This window comes from Hevea brasiliensis, chromosome 1 (assembly GCF_030052815.1).
Source record: "Hevea brasiliensis isolate MT/VB/25A 57/8 chromosome 1, ASM3005281v1, whole genome shotgun sequence".
Classification (NCBI taxonomy): domain Eukaryota; kingdom Viridiplantae; phylum Streptophyta; class Magnoliopsida; order Malpighiales; family Euphorbiaceae; genus Hevea; species Hevea brasiliensis.
Genome location: NC_079493.1, coordinates 71,334,340 through 71,358,264, shown reverse-complemented (window position 1 = coordinate 71,358,264; position 23,925 = coordinate 71,334,340).

The following is a 23,925-nucleotide window of genomic DNA, read 5'->3' as shown; positions in this document are numbered from 1 at the left end:
AATCTGACATTTTTATGCAACAACTTGGTCATTGGAGCAGCTATTAAGGAAAATCCCTTCACAAATCTCCTGTAATACCCAGCTAGCCCCAAGAAGCTTCTGACCTCAGTTGTATTTCTAGGAGGCTTCCATTCCATCACTGCTTCTATCTTTTTGGGATCTACTCTAATCCCCTTAGCTGATACTATGTGTCCAAGGAAGGAGATTTCACTCATCCAGAAGTCACATTTGGACAGCTTAGCATACAACTTCTTTTCTCGCAGGGTTTGCAGAACAATCCTCAAATGTTCATCATGTTCTTCCCTAGTCTTGGAATACACCAGAATATTATCAATAAAGACCACTACAAATCGATCTAAGTATGGATGGAAGATACAGTTCATAAGGTCCATAAATGCTGCTGGTGCATTTGTTAACCCAAACGGCATCATTAGAAATTCATAGTGCCCATATCGAGTTCTGAATGCAGTTTTTGACACAACTGCATCCTTTACCCTCAACTGATGATACCTTGATCTGAGATTAATTTTTGAAAATACATCGGCTCCTTTCAACTGATCAAACAGATCGTCGATTCTGGGCAATGGATATTTATTCTTCACAGTTACTTTACTCAACTGCCGGTAATCAATACACAATCTCAAGGTTCCATCCTTCTTCTTCACAAATAGCACCGGAGCTCCCTATGGTGACACACTGGGGCATATGAACCCCTTATCAAGCAACTCTTGCAATTGAGTTTTTAACTCCCTCAATTCAGTGGGTGCCATCCTGTAAGGAGCAATGGAAATGGGTGCTGTACCTGACATTACCTCAATAGCAAACTCAACTTCCCTTTCTGGTGGTAAACCAGGCAACTCTTCAGGAAATACTTCTGGGAAGTCTCTTACTATGGGTATATCACTCAGGTTTGGCTTAGCTTGCCTAGTATCAACCACGTGTGCTAGGTAAGCTTCACAGCCTTTTCTCATCATTCTTCTTGCAACTGTGGCTGAGATAACATTGGATAGGAAATATGTCCTTTCACCCACAACAGTGATCTCATTACCCTCAGAAGTTTTCAGAGAGATTCTCTTCAATTTGCAATCAACTATTGCCTGATGACGTGACAACCAGTCCATTCCCAAAATCACGTCAAACTCGTGAAAGGGCAACTCAATTAGGTCTGCCGAGAATTCATACCCTTGAATCCTCAACGGGCAACCCTTATATACTTTATTCACTACCACACTGTGGCCTAGTGGATTTGTGACCAGAATGTCTTGATCACTCTCCTCTACTGGAACTCCCCTCTCTATGGGTAGTTTGATGCAAATGTAGGAATGAGTGGATCCTGGATCCACCAATGCATGTACAGAAGTGTTGTAAAGGGAAAACGTACCCCTGATGACATCCGAGGCATCTCGCTCCTCCTGAGCTCTGATAGCATAGGCCCTAGCTGGTATTCTATTGTCTGGCCTCTCAGCTGACTCACATGTAGGCCTCAGTGATGGACCAGTTGTCTCAGGTTTACCAGGTTTCCTACCCCTTTGTGGTGCAAGAGCACGTCTGTCAGTTTGTGTCGGAGCAACAGTAGTAGTCCTCTTTGGACAATTCTTGATCTGATGTTCTGTCGATCCACACCGTAAGCATGCACTGGTCACTTGCCAACACTCCCCCTTATGCCACTTCTGACAGGCAGAAGATGCAGGGGCTGGTCCCCTAAACACCGTCCCTAGAGAGCTGCCCATTGTTGGTGTGGGCTGGCCTCTCCTAGGTGTGGTGCGATGCAGGCCCTTGAGGCGACCACGACCTGTGGTGGTCCTGAACTCTGAGCAGGAGGACCCTTACTTTTCTTACTGGAAGTAGAAAATGCACTGGACTGACCCAGACCCCTCTTCTGCTGTCTTTCCTTCTATTTTATTCATTGATTCTGACCCTTTCCACTTTTGATGCTGCATATACCAGTTTAGCAAAATCCGTAATCTCTAGTGCTGTGATCATAACTTTGATGTTGTCATTGAGCCCTTCCTCAAACCGTCTGCACCTCTCTGCCTCTGTAGGGACTATCTCCCTCCCATATCTACTCAGTCTGACAAATTCACGCTCATACTCAGCTACTGACAACTATCTCTGTCTCAGACTGATAAATTCCCTTCTTCGCTCCTCTAAATACACTTTGCTAATATATTTCTTCCTGAACTCTATGAGGAAGAATTCCCAAGTGATCCGTTCAGGTTGCACCTCACTGGTCACTATGTCCCACCACTGATATGCATCATTCTGAAGTAGGGACACAGCACCCACCAGGTTCTGCTCGGGGGTATAGTTTAGCTGTTTCAGTACTCTGATGGTTCTATCCAACAAATTTTCTGCAACCATGGGATCATCCTCCCTCTTTCCAAAGAAGTCTACAGCCCCATGTTTTCGTAATTTCTCCAGATGAGATTTTTGTGGTGCTAGTGGAGGTTGTGGCTATGGTTGTGGTGGTGGAATTGCCCCCATCATTTGCCTGTAGAATTTAGTCATTTGCTGAAATAGCGGAAACTAAGGTTGGGCAGGTGCCTCAGCTGCTGGTGGAGCAGATTCTCTCCTGCCCTCAGACTCAGCCCTAGGTGGAGCATGACTTTCCACCTCTTCATCAACTGCCCTTTGCGAAGCAGGATCCATAAACTATTCAAAATGAGAAAACAAACAGATCTGCATCAGTGTCACCTCAACAATTACAAATGCAATGCAATGGTATGTACTCTATCTAGACCCAGAAACGCCTAAACCGATGCTCTGATACCATTAAATGTGACACCCCTTTCCCGTCTACAGTGTAGCCGAGTAAGTTATGCCACTCAGTGTGTCGGAACACCAATTCATGTTTCAATTTCAATTAATCCCCTTTTAATTCATTTATTTATAATTTTTGATAAATCAAAATTACTCCGCAAATTTTATAGAAAATCCGGCAGAGTGCCGTCTATAAATTGGAAAAACAGTTCTTCTGAACCTATTAAAAACACTCCCAATAATATCATCACCTTATTCTCAATCAACCTCCAGTGTATTCTCAACAATTTCTCAATTTACTTCAGTATCTCAAAATTCAATTAAATTCAAACCACAGTCAACTCAATGAAAAATACTCAATTTATTACTGAACATATTTCATAGATACTTACATCAAAAGCTTAATTACATGAATTTATAATATACATTTTAGAAGGTTACAAAATACAAAATATCAAAATATCAAAATATCAAAGTGGCCTAATGTCCTACCAAATGCACTGCAATGTGAGGTGACTCTGAACTCTGAGTGCAGATATGAAGGCTCACCCTGTATGAGGCCTGTTGGACTCCCCAGCTATGTCTCTAGTACCTGCGCATGGCAAAAGCGACGCGCTAAGCAATTCTGCTTAATGGTGACAATATAAAATAAAATAAAATAAAATAAAATAAAATAAAACATGTGTGCAAAATGTATGTTTACATTTTTGGGTGCACTAAATTTCAAATATTATTTATTGCAATATTATTCGATTAAAATTTGCTAAGATTTATTAACACTGCCCGAGTAACCTATACTAGTTGACTGGACTGGATAAACGGGTAAACTGGTACTGGTACTAAGTACCTCGGATCATCACACCATCGGTCACATTGTGTCTCCCAGTGTGCAACAGAACAACTAATAAGCTGTAATAATTATCGGGGATTAAACCCGAGTATAACAACTCAATATCATAGCCAAAGACTATTATGTCCAGGAATGGCATGGAAAGCCATGAAAAACAGAATGGCATGAAGCCATATGCAGTACTGCTAACAGAACCCTATTGGCATGCCAACCTATCCAAACCAATCAAATTAGGCCTACTAGGGCATTTAACACTTTTTATTTATGTAATTCTTTGAAATTAAATTTTTATGATTACTATTCATTTCATTGGTCAACCAAAATGTTGACTTTTGCATTGGCTATAGGTAAATTAGTTTAAATATCATCAACATACCACATTTTGTATTTGAAACTTGTTGGTATTGGTTGCGAATACCATCTCTAAGCTTAATGTGAATAGGACAAAATTTTCAGTTTTCAAACTCTGGGTTTACTATTCCATTAGGTACTGTTGCAGTGGGAATTTGGAAAAATGATAAACATGAAAGTTGTTCCTTATTTTGTCTAGTTGAATTTCTTTTTTTGAATCACTCCATCTGGAGTTTTGTAGCTCAAGTTATGGCCTAAAAACCATAACTGGCCGGATTGGACAGATTCCAAAATTCTGGGTAAAATTGTTTCTGCCAGATTTGGTAACTCAAGTTTGGTTGGTAATTTGACTAGGTTATGGTCATAATTTGGGTCAGGTTTCTTCATGGAAGTTGTTGGTCTATATCTCAACTTGTTTCTGGTAAAATTTCAGGTCAATTGGACCTTGCTACATTGAGTTATGGCCAAATTACCAAATATTGTTCATTTGGTCATTTTGTCCAGGCAGATTGCAGTTCACCCGGATTGGAGCAACGTTTTGGTCCACTTAGTTTGGTCTTATGGGCATGGTTTCTTCACTAAAGTTGTGCCATTTTGTGTCTAGTTTCATGTAAAATTGGCCAAACACCAATTGAACCTCTACAATTTATGCTATGGCTGTCCAAACAGGCTGGACTCACATCCAAACTTGCAGGTCACACAAGGCAGCCACTCCAACCTCAAATCCCACAACCCAATTCACTTCATTTTTTATTCAAACCGAACCAAATGGTCACTAATTGACCATTAAAACCTACTCCCATCATCACAAGATCAAATTCTCATTCTTCAAACCAAACCCTAACTCAACATTTCCAAATCATGCATTATCATTGCATTTATCAATTCACTTATAAGATACACATTAAGGGCAGCCATGCTAGCATGTTAGCTCTCCAAAAATCATCACCATATTACCCTAACCATGGCTGCCAAAATCTAGGGTTAGCATACCAATGGTGTTTCATCAAATTTCTTTGTCATTTACACACATTTATAGTTCTTAAACATGAAATTTAAGTGAAATTCAAGGTTTAGGTCACTAACCTCTTTTAGCTCAAATCCAAGCCAACCAAAACTTTAATTTTTCTTCAAAATTTTGCTGCCCAAAGGTTCCTCAAGGTGTGGGGTGAATTTTTTGTGAAGACAACTAGGGCTTTTGGTGGAAGAAAGCTAGGGAAATGGAGGTTTAGAAGTTTGTTAATGGTGGTTATGGTGGAATGGTTCACGGCAAGAGGAAGAAGAAAGAAAGAAAAGTCTTATTTTCTTCATTTTTCAGCCCATTTGGCCTCTTTTAAGTTAGTTTATGCCATGTGTCACCATGTAATTGGGTGAAAGCACACTAATGACATCATGTGATGTCATAAATTCCCATTTAATTCATTTTTTTTTCTTTTCTTTTCTACTCATTTTCAATTCAATTTTTAGTAATATTTATTCACATTTTATGTCATAATAATTATTTACTTAACTGGACAAGTTGGCCAAAAATCATCTCTGAAGACGAAATGACCAAAATGCCCTCCGTTTGGCTTAACGGGCCAAAATTGTCTGTATCGATTGAAAAATTTTTCTAAGCATTTCCTTGGCATTCTAATGCCATAAGAACCTCTATAACCCTTCTCTGGAGTCCCAATAATTATTTTATAATTTTTCCCCCGGGTCTAGGGCTCCTAGTTGCGAGAACCGCAACTTCTCACTAGGTTACCCATCACTAGGGCACCGGCTCATTTAACTTGATTGTATTTTATTTCTAAAATTTTTACTAAATTTTTCTTATTAATATTTGAGTTAATTATGGTTCCTCACTTTAGTTTAAATATTTTTCCGAATGTTCTAGCTATCCGGACCGACACTGGTCACCGGAACAGTAGAATGTACGGAGTTGCTACCGGGAGGGTGTTACAGTCATGCTCCACCTGCAGTAGCTGAGACTGGGGGAAGGGGAGAACCTGCTCCACCAGCTCCATCAGAGCCTGCTCAACCTCCACAGGCCGTGTTCCAGCAAATGGCTGAATTCTTCAAACAAATGGCTGGGGTAATGCCACCACCACCACCACCTCCACAACCAAAATCACACTTGGAAAGATTGAGAAAATTTGGAGCAGTGGACTTCTTTGGCAAGAGAGAAGATGATTCTGTTGCAGCCGAAAATTGGTTGAACAGAACAGGCAGAGTTTTAAAACAACTCCACTGCACTCCAGAGCAAAACCTAGAAGTTGCCATATCTCTATTACAAGATGATGCATATGAATGGTGGGATACGGTGTCTAGTGAAGTGCAACCAGAAGTAATAACTTGGGACTTCTTCCTCTCAGAATTCAAGAAGAAATATGTGGGTATTGTATACCTGGAAGAGAGAAGAAGAGAGTTCATTAACTCGAGCGAGAGGCATAACTTGATGGCCGAGTATGAAAAGGAATTTGTCAGATTAAGCCGCTACGGAAGGGAGATAGTCCCTAATGAGGCCGAAAGGTGTAAGAGATTTGAAGAGGGATTAAATGACAACATAAAGATCATGATCACTACCTTGGAAATCACAGACTTCACCAAGTTAGTGGAAGCTGTAATAAAAGTTGAAAAGGTTAGAATAAGTGAGCAGACCAGAAGTGAGAGACAGCAAAAGAGGGGCCCGGGTCAGTCTAGTTCATCTCTTGCACCTGGGAAGAAGTTCAAAGGTCCACCTACATAGAGTTCAGGTCAACCACAAAGTCAGGGTCAGACCCAAGGGCCCAGGCCACAGTTCACCCCTAGGAGAGGTCAGTCCACACCATCAGTGGGCAGCTCTCCAGGGACGGGGTTTAGGGGACCAGCCCCAGCATCTTCTGCATGTCCACATTGTCTGAAAATGGCATAAGGGGAAGTGTTGGAGAGTGACTGGTGCTTGCTTAAGGTGTGGGTCGACAGAGCATAAGTTGAGGAACTATCCACACAAAACTACTACAGCTGCTCCAACACAAGCAGACAGACCTGCTCCTGCACCACAAAGGGGTAGAAAATCTGGCAAATCTGATGCAGTGGGACCATCACAGAGGCCTGCATGAGCGAGCGTGAGAGGCTCGAGGCGGACCACTGCGAGCCTATGCCATGAGAGCTCAGGAGGAGCAAGATGCCCCGGACGTTATCAGGGGTACGTTCTCCCCCTTCAATACATCTGTGCATGCATTAGTGGATCCAGGATCCACTCATTCATACATCTGCATCAACCTACCCGTAGAAAGGGGGATACTAGTAGGGGAGAGTGACCAAGACATTCTGGTCACTAATCCGTTGGGCCACAGTGCAGTGGTGAACAAAGTGTATAAGGGTTGCCCGTTAAGGATTCAGGGGTATGAATTCTTAGCAGACTTGATTGAGTTGTCTTTCCATGAGTTTGATGCGATTTTGGGAATGGACTGGTTGTCACGTCATCAAACAATGGTTGATTGTAAGTCGAAGAGGATCTCATTGAAAACTCCTAAGGGTAATGAGATTACAGTTGTGGGGGGAAAGGACAGATTTCTTGTCCAATGTCATCTCAGCCACAGTTGCAAGAAAACTGATGAGAAAAGGCTGTGAAGCCTACCTAGCACATGTGGTGGATACTAGGCAGGCTAAGCCAAATCTGTGTGACATACCCATAGTAAAAGACTTCCCAGATGTGTTTCCTGAAGAATTACCTGGTTTGCCACCAGAAAGGGAAGTTGAATTTTTTATTGAGATACTGCCGGGTACAACACCAATCTCTATTGCTCCTTATAGGATGGCGCCCACAGAATTGAAGGCGAAAATCGATTCTGAGGAGATTCTTGGATAAGGGGTTCATACGCTTGATGTGTCACCATGGGGGCTCCGGTCTTTGTTGTAAAGAAGAAAGATGGGACTTTGAGGTTATGCATCGATTACCGGCAGTTAAGTATCCGTTGCCTAGAATTGATGATCTGTTTGATCAGTTGAAGGGAGCAGGAATATTTTCTAAAATTGATCTCAGATTAGGGTATCATCAGTTGAGGGTGAAGGATGCAGATGTGCCAAAGACTACATTCAGGACCCGATATGGGCATTATGAGTTCCTAGTGATGCCCTTTGGCCTAACAAATGCACCAGCAGCATTCATGGACCTTATGAACTGTATCTTCCATCTATACCTAGATCGGTTCGTAGTGGTCTTTATTGATGATATTTTGGTGTATTCCAAGACCAGGGAAGAATATGATAAACATTTGAGGATTATTCTGCAAACCCTGAGAGAAAAGAAGCTATATGCTAAGTTGTCCAAGTGTGACTTCTGGTTGAATGAGATTGCATTCCTTGGACACATAGTGTCAGCTGATGGGATTAGAGTGGATCCTAAAAAAATAGAAGCAGTGATGGAATGGAAGCCTCCCAGGAATACAACTGAGGTCAGAAGTTTCTTGGGGCTAGCTGGGTATTACAGAAGATTTGTGAAGGGATTTTCCTTAATAGCTGCTCCAATGACCAAGTTGTTACACAAGAATGTCGATTTGTTGGAATGACAAGTGTCAGACTAGTTTTGAGAAGTTGAAGGCTATGTTGACAGAGGCACCAGTGTTAACACAGCCAGTGTCAGGAAAGGACTTTGTGGTCTACAGTGATGCCTCTCATAATGGGTTAGGATGTGTATTGATGCAAGAGGGGAAGGTGGTCACTTATGCTTCCAGACAGCTAAGGCCACATGAACAGAATTACCCTACCCATGATCTAGAGCTTGCAGCAATTATCTTCGCACTGAAGACATGGAGGCACTACTTATATGGTGAAAAGTGCTACATTTACACAGACCACAAAAGCTTGAAATACTTGCCAACCCAAAAAGAGCTCAACCTTAGACAGAGGCGATGGATTGAGTTCCTGAAGGACTATGATTGTGTAATTGACTACCATCCTGGGAAGGCAAATATAGTTGCTGATGCTTTGAGCAGAAAATCCATCACAGCTTTGAGATCATTGAATGCCCGTCTATCTTTGGTTTGAGATGGAGCTATTTTGGCTGAGTTGCAATTGAGGCCAAACCTGCTACAGCAGATTTTAGATGGGCAAAAGGCAGATGAAAAGTTAATGGCTATTATGAGCAAAATCTCAGAGGGAAAAGCAACTGACTATGAGGTGAAAGCAGATGGGTGTTTGCACTACAAAGGAAGAGTATGTGTACCAGATAATGGGAAATTGAAAGCCAGTACTCTGAAAGAGGCACATGCCAGTGTTTATGCTATGCACCCAGGAAGTACAAAGATGTATCATGATCTGAAGCTTCAGTATTGGTGGCCTGGTATGAATAAGGACATAGCTGACTATGTGACTAAATGCTTGACATGTTAGCAAGTCAAGGCAGAACATCAAGTTCCATCAGGTTTGCTACAGCCTATACGCATCCCTGAATGGAAATGGGATTGGGTCACCATGGATTTGGTGAGTGGTCTACCTCTCACCCAGAAGAAACATGATGCAGTATGGGTGATAGTAGATAGATTGATGAAGTCAGCACACTTTCTGCCAGTTAGGACTGACTACTCACTGGAGAAGTTAGCAGAATTATATATCAGTGAGATGGTTAGATTGCGTGGAATTCCACTTTCCATCATATCTGATCGAGACCCAAGGTTTACATCGAGATTCTAGAAGAAGTTGCATGAGTCCTTGGGTACACAACTCCACTTCAGCACAGCTTTCCATCCTCAGACGGATGGGCAATCAGAAAGAGTAATCCAGGTAAACAATTGAAACCAATTAAACTAATACACATATTGAACTGAAATGGTAATAATAACATGGAATATATGTCAGGTCCTTGAGGATATGCTGAGGAGTTGTGTCATTGAGTTGGAGGGAAGTTGGGATAGTTACCTCCCACTGGCAGAATTTGCATACAACAATAGCTACCAAGCTAGTATCCAAATGGCCCCTTATGAAGCATTGTATGGGAGGAAATGTAGAACTCCAGTGTGCTGGACTGAATTGGGTGAAGATAAACTAGTAGGGTCAGACCTGGTGAAACAGACTGAGGAGAAGGTAAAACTAATCAAAACCAATCTGAAGGTTGCCTCAGACAGACAGAAATCCTATGCCGACTTAAAGAGAAAAGAAATAGAATATGCGGTTGGCGATAAAGTGTTTCTCAAAGTCTCACCGTAGAAAAAGGTACTGAGGTTTGGAAGAAAAGGTAAGTTAAGCCCTAGGTTCATTAGCCCATATGAAGTCATTGAACGTGTGGGTCCAGTGGCCTATAGGCTAGCTTTACCACCAGAGCTGGACAAGATCCACAATGTGTTCCACGTGTCTATGTTAAGAAGATACCGCTCAGATCCTTCACATGTCATATCCATGGAAGACATTGAAGTACAACCGGATTTGACATATGAAGAAGAACCCATAAGGATCCTGGCTCGGGAAGTGAAAGAGTTGAGAAATAAGCAGATCCCATTGGTGAAAGTGCTTTGGAGGCACCACAACACCGAGGAGGCAACTTGGGAAAGTGAAGAGACGACGAGGCAACAGTTCCCTCAACTGTTTGCATTAGGCAAATTTCGAGGACGAAATTTAAATTAGAGGGGAAGAGTTGTAACACCCTCCCTGTAGCAATTTCGTACATTCTACTGTTCCGGTGATCGGTGTCGATCCGAACAGCTAGAATGTCTGGAAAAATATTTAAACTAAAGTGAGGAACTATAATTAACTCAAAAATTAATAAGAAAAATTTAGGAAAAATTTTAGAAATAAAATATAATCAAGTTAAATGAGCCGGTGCCCTAGCGATGGGTAACCTAGTGAGAAGTTGCGGTTCTCGCAACTAGGAGCCCTAGACCTGGGGGAAAAATTATAAAATAATTTTTGGGACTCCAGAGAAGGGTCATTGAGGTTCCTATGGCATTAGAATGCCAAGGAAATATTTAGAAAAAATTTTCAATCGGTACAGACAATTTTGGCCCATTAAGCCAAATGGAGGGCATTTTGGTCATTTCGCCTTCAGAGGTGATTTTTGGCCGACTTGTCCAGTTAAGTAAATAATTATTATGACATAAAATGTGAATAAATATTACTAAAAATCGAATTGAAAATGAGTAGAAAAGAAAAGAAAAAAAAATGAATTAAATGGGAATTTATGACATCACATGATGTTATTAGTGTGCCTTCACCCAACCCAATGTTGACACATGGCATAACTATATTTAAAAGAGAGAAATGGGCTGAAAAATGAGAGAAAAACCAGAATTCCCTTTCTTCTTCATTTCCTTGCCGTAAACCATTCTTCCCTAACCTCCATGGACAAGCTTTTTCAAGCTTGATTTTCCCTAGCTTCCACACCATAAAAGCCCTAGTTGTCTTCACAAAAAATTCACCCCACACCTTGAGAAAGCTTTGGGCAGCAAAATTTTGAAGAAAAATTAAAGTTTTGGTTGGCTTGGATTTGAGCTAAAAGAGGTTAGTGACTTAAACTTAAATTTCACTTTAAATTCATGTTTAACAATTATGAATGAGTGCAAATGATAAGGAAATTGATGGAGTACCATTTGCATGTAAACCCTAAGTTTTGGCAGCCTTGGTTGGGCAATATTGTGATTATTTTAATGAAGTTAAAAAGGGTAGTATGGCTGCCCACAATATATCTCTTTTATGTGGATTGATGAAATGCAATCCTAGTGCATGGCTTGAAATGTGGAGTTAGGGTTTGGAGTGGAGAAATGGGACTTTGACCATGTGATGATGAAAATGGGTATTAATGGTCAATTAGTGACCATTTATTTCTGTTTAAACCAAAAATGATGTGTGTTGAGGGATGGGATTTAGGTTTAGTGTGGCTGCCCTAGGTGACCTGCAGAATTGGACATGAGTCCAGCAGGTTTGGGCAGCCATAACTTGAATTGTAGAGGTTCAATTGGTGTTTGGGCAATTGGAAATGAAACTAGACACATAATGGCACAACTTTGGTGAAGAAACCATGCCCATAAGACCAAACCAAGTGGACCAAAAACTTGCCCCAATCCGGGTGACCTACAGTCTATTTCTGCAGAATGACCAAATGAACAGTGTTTGGTCATTTGGCCATAACTCAGTGTAGAATGGTCCAATTAACCTGAAGTTTTACCCACAACAAGCTGAGATATAGACCAACAACTTTCATGAAGAAATCTAACCCAAATTATGACCAGAACCTATCCAACAAGTGAGTTGAAGTTACTGTTTACTGCACTGTAGATATGGTCAGTCTAGAAAAATTTCAATCCGGCCAGTTGTGGTTTTTAGACCATAACTTGAGTTACAAAACTCCAAATGGAGTGATTCAAAAAAGGAAATTCAACTGGACAAAATAAGGAACAACTTTCATGTTTATCATTTTTCCAAATTCCTACTGCAACAGTAACTAATAGAACAGTAAACCCAAAGCTTGAAAACTTAAAATTCTGTCCAATTCACATTAAGCTTAGAGATGGTATTGGCAATCAATACCAACAAGTTTAAAATGAAAAATGTGGTATGTTGATGATATTTAAACTAATTTACCTATTGCCAATGCAAAAGTCAACATTTTGGTTGACCAATGAAATGAATAGTAATCATAAAAAATCAATTTCAAAGAATTACATAAATAAAAAGTGTTAAATGCCCTAGTAGGCCTAATGTGATTGGTTTGGATAGGTTGGCATGCTAATAGGGTTCTATTAGCAGTACTGCATATGGCTTCATGCCATTCTATATTTCATGGCTTTCCATGCCATTCTGTGACATAATAGCCTTTGGCTATGAAATTGAGTTGTTATGGTTGGGTTTAATCCCCGATAATTATTACAGCTTATTAGCTGTTCTGTTGCACACCGGGAGACACTATGTGACCGTTGGTGTGATGGTCCGAGGTACTTAGTACCTAGTACCAGTTTTCCCGTTTATCCAGTCCAGTCAACTAGTATAGGTTACTCGGGCAATATTAATAAATCTTACCAAACTTTAATCGAATAATATTGCAATAAATAATTGAAATTAAGTCTACCAAAAATGTAAACATACATTCAGCATACATGTTATTATTTTATTTTATTTTATTTTATATTGTCACCACTAAGCATAATTGCTTAGCGCGTCGCTTTTACATGCAGTCTTTGGAGACATAGGTAGAGTCCAGTGGACCTCATCTGAGGTGAGTTTTCAGATGCACTCGAGTTCAAAGTCACCTCACAAATTGCAGTGCATTGGTAGGACATTGGGCTACCTAAGTCTTTTGTATTTGTAAACTTTTGTTATGTATATTATAAACTCATGTAATCATATTTTTGCTGTAATTACCTATGAGCTGTGTTCAGAAATAAATATGAGTATTTCTCATTGAATTGGGTGTGATATGAGATGAATGTAAATTTTGAGATACTGAATTGAGTTGAGAAATTGTTGAAAAATGTTGGTGGTTGACTGAGATTGAGATTATAATTATATTGGAAGTGTTTTTAAACAGGTTCAGAAGAACTATTTTCCAATTTATAGCCGGCACTCTGCCGGATTTTCTATAAAATTTGCGAAAAAATTTAGATTTATCAAAAATTATAAATAAATGAATAAAAAGGGATTAATTGAAATTGAAACATGAATTGGTGTTCCGACACACTGAGTGGCATAACTTACTCGGCTACACCGTAGATGGGTAAGGGGTGTCACACTCCCACTAGCACTAGAGCGATTCATTACAATATCTTAGACCTATCTTCTCAAGATGTCGGTCTAACTGAGTCTGTGACATAGGCTTAGTGAATGGATCAGCTGGATTTTCAGCTGATGCTATTTTCTGCATGGCTACATCGCCTCGCCCAACTATTTCTCTGATAATGTGGTAGCGCCTTTCTATATGTTTGGATTTCTGGTAAGACCTTGGTTCCTTAGCCTGTATGACTGCTCCATTGTTGTCACAATGTAGTGGAACTGCTGACTCAATGGAAGGAACTACTGTAAGTTCTGTCACGAACTTCTTTATCCAAATAGCTTCCTTTGCAGCATCTGATGCAACAATATACTCAGCCTCTGTAGTGGAATCTGTAGTCGTGCTCTGTTTGGAACTCTTCCAACTGACTGCACCTCCATTACAAATGAACACATATTCAGAGGTAGACTTTCTATCATTGATATCTGATTGGAAATCAGAATCAATATAACCATCCAATTGTAAGTCTCTACCTCTTTAAATAAAGAATAAATCCTTAGTTCTTCTCAAGTACTTAAGGATATTCTTGATAGCTATCCAGTGTTCCAAACCTGGATTGGATTGATACCTGCTAGTCAAACTAACAGCATATGCGATATCTGGCCTAGTACACAACATTGCATACATTAAACTTCCAATAGCCGAAGCATATGGAATTCTGGCCATCTTATCTCTTTCTTCAGGTGTCTTTGGAGACATCTCTTTAGAAAGGTGGATACCATATCTCACTAGTAACAATCCTCTCTTGGAATCAAGCATGTTAAACCTCTTTAACACCTTTTCCAAGTATAGACTTTGGCATAAACTAATTATTCTTTTTGCTATATCTCTATAGATGCGAATCCCAAGAATATAAGTTGCCTCCCCTAAGTCTTTCATGGAGAATGTATTTGACAACCATACCTTTATAGTTGTCAACATACCTGTGTCATTACCCATCAACAGTATGTTATCCACATATAAGACAAGGAAAGTGAAAGCACTGTTACTAACCTTCTTATATACACATGGCTCATCCTCATTTTTTATAAAACCAAAGGATTTAATGGCTTCATCAAAACGGATGTTCCAACTCCTCGAATCTTGTTTCAACCCATAAATGGATTGCTTTAGCTTGCATACCTTGGAACCATCTTGGGATTCAAAACCCCTAGGTTGTTCCATGAAAATGTTTTCTTCAATATATCCATTGAGAAAAGCTGTTTGACATCCATCTGCCAAATCTCATAATCATAGTATGTAGCTATTGCTAATAAAATCCTAATTGATTTAAGCATGGCAATAGGCGAGAAAGTCTCCTCATAATTGACTCCTTGCCTTTGGCGAAATCCTTTTGCTACTAGCCTTGCCTTATAGGTCTCTACCTTTCAATCAAAACCAATTTTCTTCTTGAAAACCCATTTGTTCCCTATAGGTACAATACCTTCAGGTGGGTCAACAAGATCCCAAACTTGATTCTTATACATGGAATCAATCTCGGATTTCATAACATCAATCCAATTTGAAGAGTCTATATCTGATATAGCTTCTTCATAGGTAAGTGGATCATCTCCATGATCTACTTCTTCATGAGTAGACAACTCTTGTTCTTCTTCATGAAGAAAACCATATCTCACTGGTGGGTGAGATACCCTGGTTGTTCTATGAGGAACAGCTGTAGATGTTTCATCAATGGGTATAGGTTGACTAGATGGATCTATATCCATCTGATCTGTTGGTTGGTCAGAATTCTCCAATTCTAACTCTATTTGCCTTCCTTTGCCTCCTTCTTAAACAAACTGTTCTTCAAGAAATGTGGCATCTCTACTTATCACAACCTTTCGTGAAGTAGGCAAGTAAAAATAATATCCAAAACTATCTTTTGGATATCTAACAAATCGACCTTTTTCTGATCTGGTCTCCAATTTATCAGTGTTTAGCTTTTTGATATAAGTTGGACAACCCCAAACCTTAACATGCTTAAGACTTGATTTTTTTCCATGCCATATCTCATAAGGTGTGGAAGAAACTGATTTTGATGGAATCCTATTCAGAATATACAAAGCTGATCTAATGCAAATCCCCAAAAGAAGATTGGCATATCAGTATAGCTCATCATACTACATACCATATCCAATAGGGTACGATTTCTCTTTTTAGATACACCATTCAGCTATGGCGTTCCTGGAGGAGTCAGCTGAGAAACAATGCCATGCTCTCTCAAGTATTCATCAAATTCAGTACTCAAATATTCACCTCCATAATCTGATCGAAGAGCTTTACTACTCTTTCCTGTTTGATTTTCTACTTCAGATTTAAATTCTTTAAACTTTTCAAAGGATTCATGTTTGTATTTCATCAAATACAAATACCCAAATCTTGATTTATCATCAGAAAGGTAATAAAATAATGAAAGCCCCCTCTAGCCATTTCTTTAAATGGACCACATACATCACTATGTATTAGCTCCAAAATATTTTCAGCTCTTTGCCCCTGTCCAACAAAGGGTGATCTAGTCATTTTGCCCTGAAGGCAAGATTTACAAGTTGGAGTAGGCTTAGAGCCCAATAAGGATAGAATCCCCATTTTCTCCAGTTTTGCAATCCTATCTTCTGCAACATGACATAACCTTAAGTGCCAAATATATTTTGAACTTGAGTTGGTTTTCACCATGGCATTGCATTCTTTTAGATTACTTGCATTCAATTTGTGTTTGTCATTATTATCCAAATAATAAAGACCATCATTCATATAACCCGAACCAACATATTTATTTTCAAAATAAATATTGCAAACATCATCTATGAACTAAAATTCATAGCCATTTCTAGTCAAACTAGATATAGAAATGATGTTCTTAAAAGCATCAGGTACATATAAAATATTATCTAAACACAAAACATGTCCAAACATGTAAAAAGATTTAGACCCTATGGCTAAAGCTTCAACAGTTGAGCCATTGCCAATCCGGACTCTAATATCTTGAGAACGCAAGCTGCTACTATTTGCTAGTTCTTGCATATCATTAGAAATGTGACAACTGGCACCAGTATCTAAAACCCAAGTTGTAGATGAACTATGAGTATCATCAGAATCTAAATAACAAGATATGGACATACCTTCCGAAGGTGTATCCTTCTTGTCCTTCAGAGAAGCAAGATACTGCAGGCGGTTCCTTTCGAGTGCCCATCCTTTTGGCGATGGAAACACTTTCCTTTGCCTCCATCGACTTTAGTCTTCCTTTTCTGTTTAGCTATTTTCTTGGAAGGACCAGTAATCTGATGTTTCTTTTTTTTTATTGCCCTTTTTCTTGTTGGACTTTCCAGTAGAAGAAGATGCAATCAAAGCTACCTCTTTTCCTTTATTGCCCAGCATATTCTTTTGCGCAATAACCAGCATGTTGAGTAAACCAGCTAAGGTGCATTCCTGTTTAGTCATATGGAAATTTGTCACAAAATTCCCAAAAGACTCAGGAAGGGACTGAAGGATCAAATCCATCTGTAGTTGGAAATCCATGTTGAAGTCTACATGTTCCAACTGCTCAATCAGCCGAATCATCTTGTGGACATGATCCCCAACATTCTATCCCTCAGACATCCTCATACGGAATAGCTGTCTAGATATCTCATACCTAGCATTCCTGCTGTGCTCACCATACAACTCTTGTAGGTGAAGGAGGATCTCACTCGCACTCAACATGTTCTCATGCTGCTTTCGAAACTCATTACTCATGGAAGCAAGCATGTAACACTTAGCTCTCATATCATGCTCCTACCACTTATCCAAAGTTTCATGTTCCTCTTGTATGGCCTTTGGAGGTAAGGGACCAGGAACATTTGAATCTAGAACATATCCTATACGTTCAAGGTTCAGGACAGGTTTCAAATTTCTTAGCCAATCAGACAGATTAGGTCCTGTCAACCTATTGTGATCAAGTACGCTTGCAAGGATATTGGATGGTGGTGGTTGTTCTGTGCTCATTTTTACAGAAAATTAACTGCAGAAAAATAACCAGATTAATTAGTAAATGTATCATGTAATTAACCAAAATGATTATGGTCTTTTAATCAAATTGGTCATCCCACTAACTTAGCGAATCCTACACTTCCAAAGCAGAAAACAGAAATCCTAGTTGGATGGATTTTGTAACACCCCTAAGTTCGGTAATGCGTTCTACTGTTCCGGTGACCAGTGTTGTCCGGACAGCTAGGATGCCTAGAACTACACTTCAATATGAGTGAGGAGACATAAAATAATGAAATACAAGAAAAGAAAATACAAGAAAAACAAAGGAAAAATAATAGCAAAGAAATGTAACCAAGTTAAGCGAGCCGAGAACCCTAGCGATGGATGACCGCACCGGGAAGTCACGGCGTGGACCATTGACTAGCTCTGGACTGCGGGGAACCCTGAAAAATATTTTTAGGACTTAAATAGACCCTTATTGAAGTATAAATATCATTAGAAATATCAAAGAAAAATTAAATTATTAGTATAAAGAAAAGTGAGAAATCGAAAAACAGAAAAAACCCGGTGTTACCGAGAAATCGGGAATGCAACCCGAACAGGGGCATTATGGTCAATCAACATCCCGAATTGTCTTTTGACCTAAATTTCCATTAAAAATAAATAATACTACACTTAGAAAATAAAATGAAAAATTAATTTGGTGGTACCTAAAGTGAATAGCAAGAATTAAGGGTTTAATGTGGGAAAGAGGAAAATTAAACTTATAATATGATTAATTAGTGTGAGTGGGCCACTAATGAATAAAATAAAAACATAATGGGGCAGCTGTAACTCCATTATACAAGCTGAAATGTTCATCTTCTCCATTTCCCTTAACCTTGCCGAATTGAAGGAAATGAAACCTCCATTGCCGTTTTTCCTCAAGCTCACCTAACCTCCTCATTTCACTTCCAATCATTTAGGGTCTTCATTAAAGATTGTCTACACATCATAAGGAAGAGCTTGATACCAAAATCAAGAAGTTTAATCAAGGTTTAGCAAGTTCCAACCATAGGTAAGTTTACATTTTTGAATATTGCTTTGTTAAACTTTGTGTACATGTTATGGGTGTTGGATTTGTGATGAAAATTTTCAAGTTTGAGGAGTTATTGATATGTCCATTTTGGACAGCCATGGAGTTATGTATTTAATGATTTATTATTACACATATTTGATGTAAATTCATGTTGAGTAGAGGGATTTAATATCCTAGTAAGTTATTTTCATGAAAATGTGGTGATTGTGCACTTAAATTGGAGATTGACGAATTGTGGGACAATTTGGCATTGTAGAACATTTCGGCAGCCTTGGGACACTTTGATAAATGTATGAGTTCATGAAGGTATTGGCAGAATATTGACATTGAGGATTGATGGATATGTATATAGGTTGGTTGTGTAAAGTGTATGTAAGAATGAGTAATGTTTAGGTGTATATGTGATTGCACTTAGACTTTGTAAATTTGAGTTTATTTGGTGTATTGAGGATGTGTGTAATCTGCCCAAAGTGACTTTAAAGTGAAGTGGTATATGGTTTTGGTAATGTACCAAAACAGAATTGGTAAGGGAAGTGGACATATAGTAAGGTGAATGTGTCATTGATGTATGTTTAAGCAAGGTAATTAAGGGCAGCATGCATTTTAACCTATAACTTTAAAAGTGTAACTTCAATTGGTATGAGACCAATTGGAGGTGAAACTAGGCACAAAATGTGCCAACTTTCATTGAGAAAGCATACCAAAATTCTGCTTGAAAGGTGACATGAAAAATGACCAATTCGGATTAAGTGCAATTGAAACCTGAAAACTGACCAATTTGGCAGCAGTTAGTGTTTAGGCCATAACTCACTCAAAACAGGTCCAATTGACCTGAAATTTTAACCATGAATAGTTAAGACCCATACCTACAAGTCTTATGAAGACACCAAAGCCCAGAAATGACCATAAGCAAGTCAAACAGCTTGCACAAGTTCGGGTCCAAAAACTGGCCGAACCAAAGTTGACCAAAATTGACCTAAAGTGACCAAATTTGATGCCATTTGACCAGCAATAGTAAAATGACCATAACTTGGTCTACATAACTCAGAATGACCTGAAATTTTGCCCCGCGTGCAATAAGACATAGATCTACAAGTTTGTAGTTTTGACCAAAACCCGAACACCGAGGGAACTAGGTCATCTAACTAGGTCAAACTAGTATCCCGGAATCTAGCAAGTTGCATTAAAATGCACTAAACAAGGAAATGAGTTTGGTAAAACGTACCAACCCTAAAACCCTATCGAATGTGACATATTAATGACACAAAAACCTAATTTACCTAAAACGCATCGAAGGTCGGTATATTAGGTGATTAAGCAAATAATAGCCTTCAGTGAATTACTTATCGAACATTATCGTTAGAGACAATTTAATTTAGTACTGAAACACTTCAAATTGTGTTTCTCAGTTACCAAAGACTTAGGAAAAGGGAAGGAAACACTGAGTCCAGACCAGGAGACAGTCGTCAGAGGTTTGTGCACAACTAGTTTTCAACTGATTTTACTCTGAATAAGATTTCATATGATTAATTGTATGTTATTGATTTAAATTGTGTTTGTGCACAACTTGATATTTCTTTTGAATTTTTCAATTGAAATGAATTATGACTATTTGTACATTATTGTTTTAAATTGTGGAAATGTGTTTGAATGGATATTTATTGCTTGAAAAGCATTGTAAATGATTTGATGGATACTATTGATTGAAAAGCACTGTAAATGGTTTTTGTGGAAATTAAAGATAATTATGAATTGTGTTGCCATTTTGTGAATGAAATTATAACTTTGGAAATTTATTGGATTCTCACGAATCATTTGAATAAAATGTTTGGAATTGATTTTGTGTTCACACTTAGCATGACAGTATGATATCATTCCTTCTCCATTTATGGGGTTGTGATCGTTTATTTTCCTTCTCCATTTATGGAGTCGTGATCGTTTATTTTTCTCCCTCTCTGGTTTACCAGTTGAGGTGATCGGATGAGTACTCATTATATAGCTAGCTCCCTTCCTCATTGATTTCGATTAGTGGGGTTGTGATTGCTTTGTCGTGGTGTACAACGCGGCATTGATCGGAAATTTGTGTCATGGCTTAAGTTGTGAATGAATTGGCAACACTGTATTCTTAAATTATTCGACTAAATTGTGTTGTTATGCGATTTGATAATTTGTGAAATGAAGTTTAAATTCTTATTGACATTTACTGTCTTTTGAATTTAACTATGTTTTGATTACTGAGATTTTTTGTGATATTGTGTTAAATTCCTTATGACAGTATTGTCTTGAATTTAACTATGGTTTTTAAATATCCACTATTTATTTGAATTATGAATTGTGATTTAAATTTGTATTTGGTTAATGTTATGCACCACTGAGACATTGTCTCAGCGATAGCTTTTTATTGCTGTCGTAGGTAGACAGACAGACAGAGCAGCAGACTAGGCTGCTATTACCTCCAGCGAGAGATTTTCGGGTATAACGAGTATACCACATTTTGTATTTTGTGCGGTAATGTATGATCACTGTATGTACATATTGTTTTGGTTTTGAGCAGTTGTAAATTAAAATTGTACATTGACATTGTGAAGTAAATTATGAGTTATTTTGGCTTGTAAAAATTGTATTATATTTCTTTTATCTCAGTCTTTGAAATATCACTGCAGATTTGAGTTGAGAAATATGTTGTGTTGAGAAAAATGTTAGATTTGAGATTTGGAAAATATATTGAAGTGCTTTTTACAAGTTTTCTAAAGAACTGTTTTATCCAAATTACAGATGGCACTCTGCCAAAATTTTTATAGAAATTCCAAATAAGTCAAATGTGTCAGTTCTATCACTTCAGTTAAAAAAAGTTTTTAACACCTGTAAATAGTGCTCACCACTGTAAAAGAAGTAAGAAAAGTTTTTAAAATCCCTTATAGTGTATTTAATGGATTATCAGTAGACGGAGTTGGTAATTCATTAGGTATACTACGGGATCATGTTACGCCTTACAGAGGGGTAGGGTGTGACAGATTTCTAGTGGGTGATTGAATTCTTATAATTCTATTGATCATCCTCAGGTACATCCATTATTAGAATTACAATAAACTATAAGCGAGCAACTCCTTACCCATCACATCTCATGTGAGGTTCAATCCTTTACCTAGCCCCTAATGCTTAAAATCTCAGGTACATCCATTATTGACTTATCTTGCATTAGTTAAGTTGATCCCATTGAGCCAGTAATTATGCAAATAATTTTAATGTCCTCAGGTACATCCAATATTGGCCACCAAACTATTTACATATTTACAACATCTCATGCTTAATAATTATTCTTAAGAAAATCTCTTAAATTAATTGCATCTTATGCAACTATTTAAAAATTCTTAAAATAATTGCCCCAATGGAGGGCCTATGTTATAAATACTTTAATTATAGCATTTCCAACTTAATCATTTGTTTGGAAGATTTTATAGTCATCTTAATTACTATTTAGGTCTCACTTTGCACATTATCCATTTAGTATGCATATATCATATAATTGCATACATTCCCATACATCTCATGCATTCATGGATAAGCAGTAAATATGGTATGATCATGGACTTTCTAAGTGATTCAATTCTGAGCCACCAAGAATTGAATCAGGGCATTCCTAGGTGCGTTTCATTCATTCATTTTACAAGAGTTGCTGAAGGAGTACATAATCAACACTTGATCTTGAATTCCTCCCACTGGTCCCACCAATGCTCTTGACCTCCTTGAACTTCTTGCAATCCAATTACATAGTAATCCTTGGCATACTAAGGCGAATTTACAAGAACTTAAATAAATGAAATTACAACCCAAAAATTATTACAAACTTAATAATACATGCCCAAAATAAATTAAAATAAATTAATTAATTTACAATCCCAAAGAAACATAAAAGAAATAAATCCAATCACATTGGTCTTTTATAGTCCATGATCATCCATCATGTATATCTCTATTTAACAATTAAATAAAACATACATACTTAAAATAAATTGAATATCTCATATTCAACTTAAAAAATCCAGATTTGAATATGATTCAAATAAATTTAAAAATTCATATTTGAATCTCATTCAAACAAATTTAAAAATTTAGATTTGAATCACATTCAAACAACCTTAAAAATTCAGATTTGAATCACATTCAAACAATTTTTAAAAAATCAGATTTGAATCACATTCAAATAATTTTTAAAAAATCAAATCTGAATTTTATTCAATCAATTTTAAAAAATCAAATCTGAATTTAAATATGATTCAAACAACTTTAAAAATTTAGATTTGAATCACATTCAAATAACTTTTAAAATTCAGATTTGAATTACATTCAAACAATTTTTAAAATTCTGATTTGAATCATAATTTAATTGTGTGATAAAAATTCTAATTAAACAATTTAATTAGACATAAAATGGATCTTAGATCGTGCAACAATTGCACATTCACCATCCATTTATCTTTGCACACCATTGTGGTGCATCAACCATGCGCACCATAGTGTTCATCATTTGCGCCGCCACATTGGCTTTGCAACCAATAATGAACTTTTGATCTCATGATCAAACACACAATTAAATCATATAAACATCAATCTAAATGACAAATATAGTGGCTCTGATACTAATTGAAAGAACGGAAGTATGAAAAACACAAGTTTATACCATTGAATTCAAAAATTTCACCTAGGGTCACATGCATCATGAAAGATTTATTTTTATCTATTTGATTTCAATGATAAACAACATATTAAAACTCTTTTAATATGTTTTTGGATCTGTATTTGTCATTTAAGATTTTAAAATTAATCAGATTAATTTTAGAACCCTAGATTAAATCAAGAACGATTACACTAACCTCTTGATGCACTGCAGCGTGTTTGCGCCTTTGAGATTTGTCTTCAGGACACCAGATGTTGTCCCTCTAGTTTGTCCACACCAAGAACACCTATGGCAGCCCTTGAACAGCTTCTAAAGCTTTTTCTATTAATTAGAAATTCAAGTTTTACCTTTTAAGAGATTAGAGATGTAAACAGGACACTAGAAACAATTTCTAGTGTTCTTAATTCAAGAGATTAATGGCTAATCTCTTTGAATTGATGAGAGATGAAGAAGAATAGATGGAGAGCCTTAAAATGGCATGAAAAAGGAGAGGAGTGGCTGCTGTTTGTTTTTTTCTTTTTCATAACAACACTTATATAGCT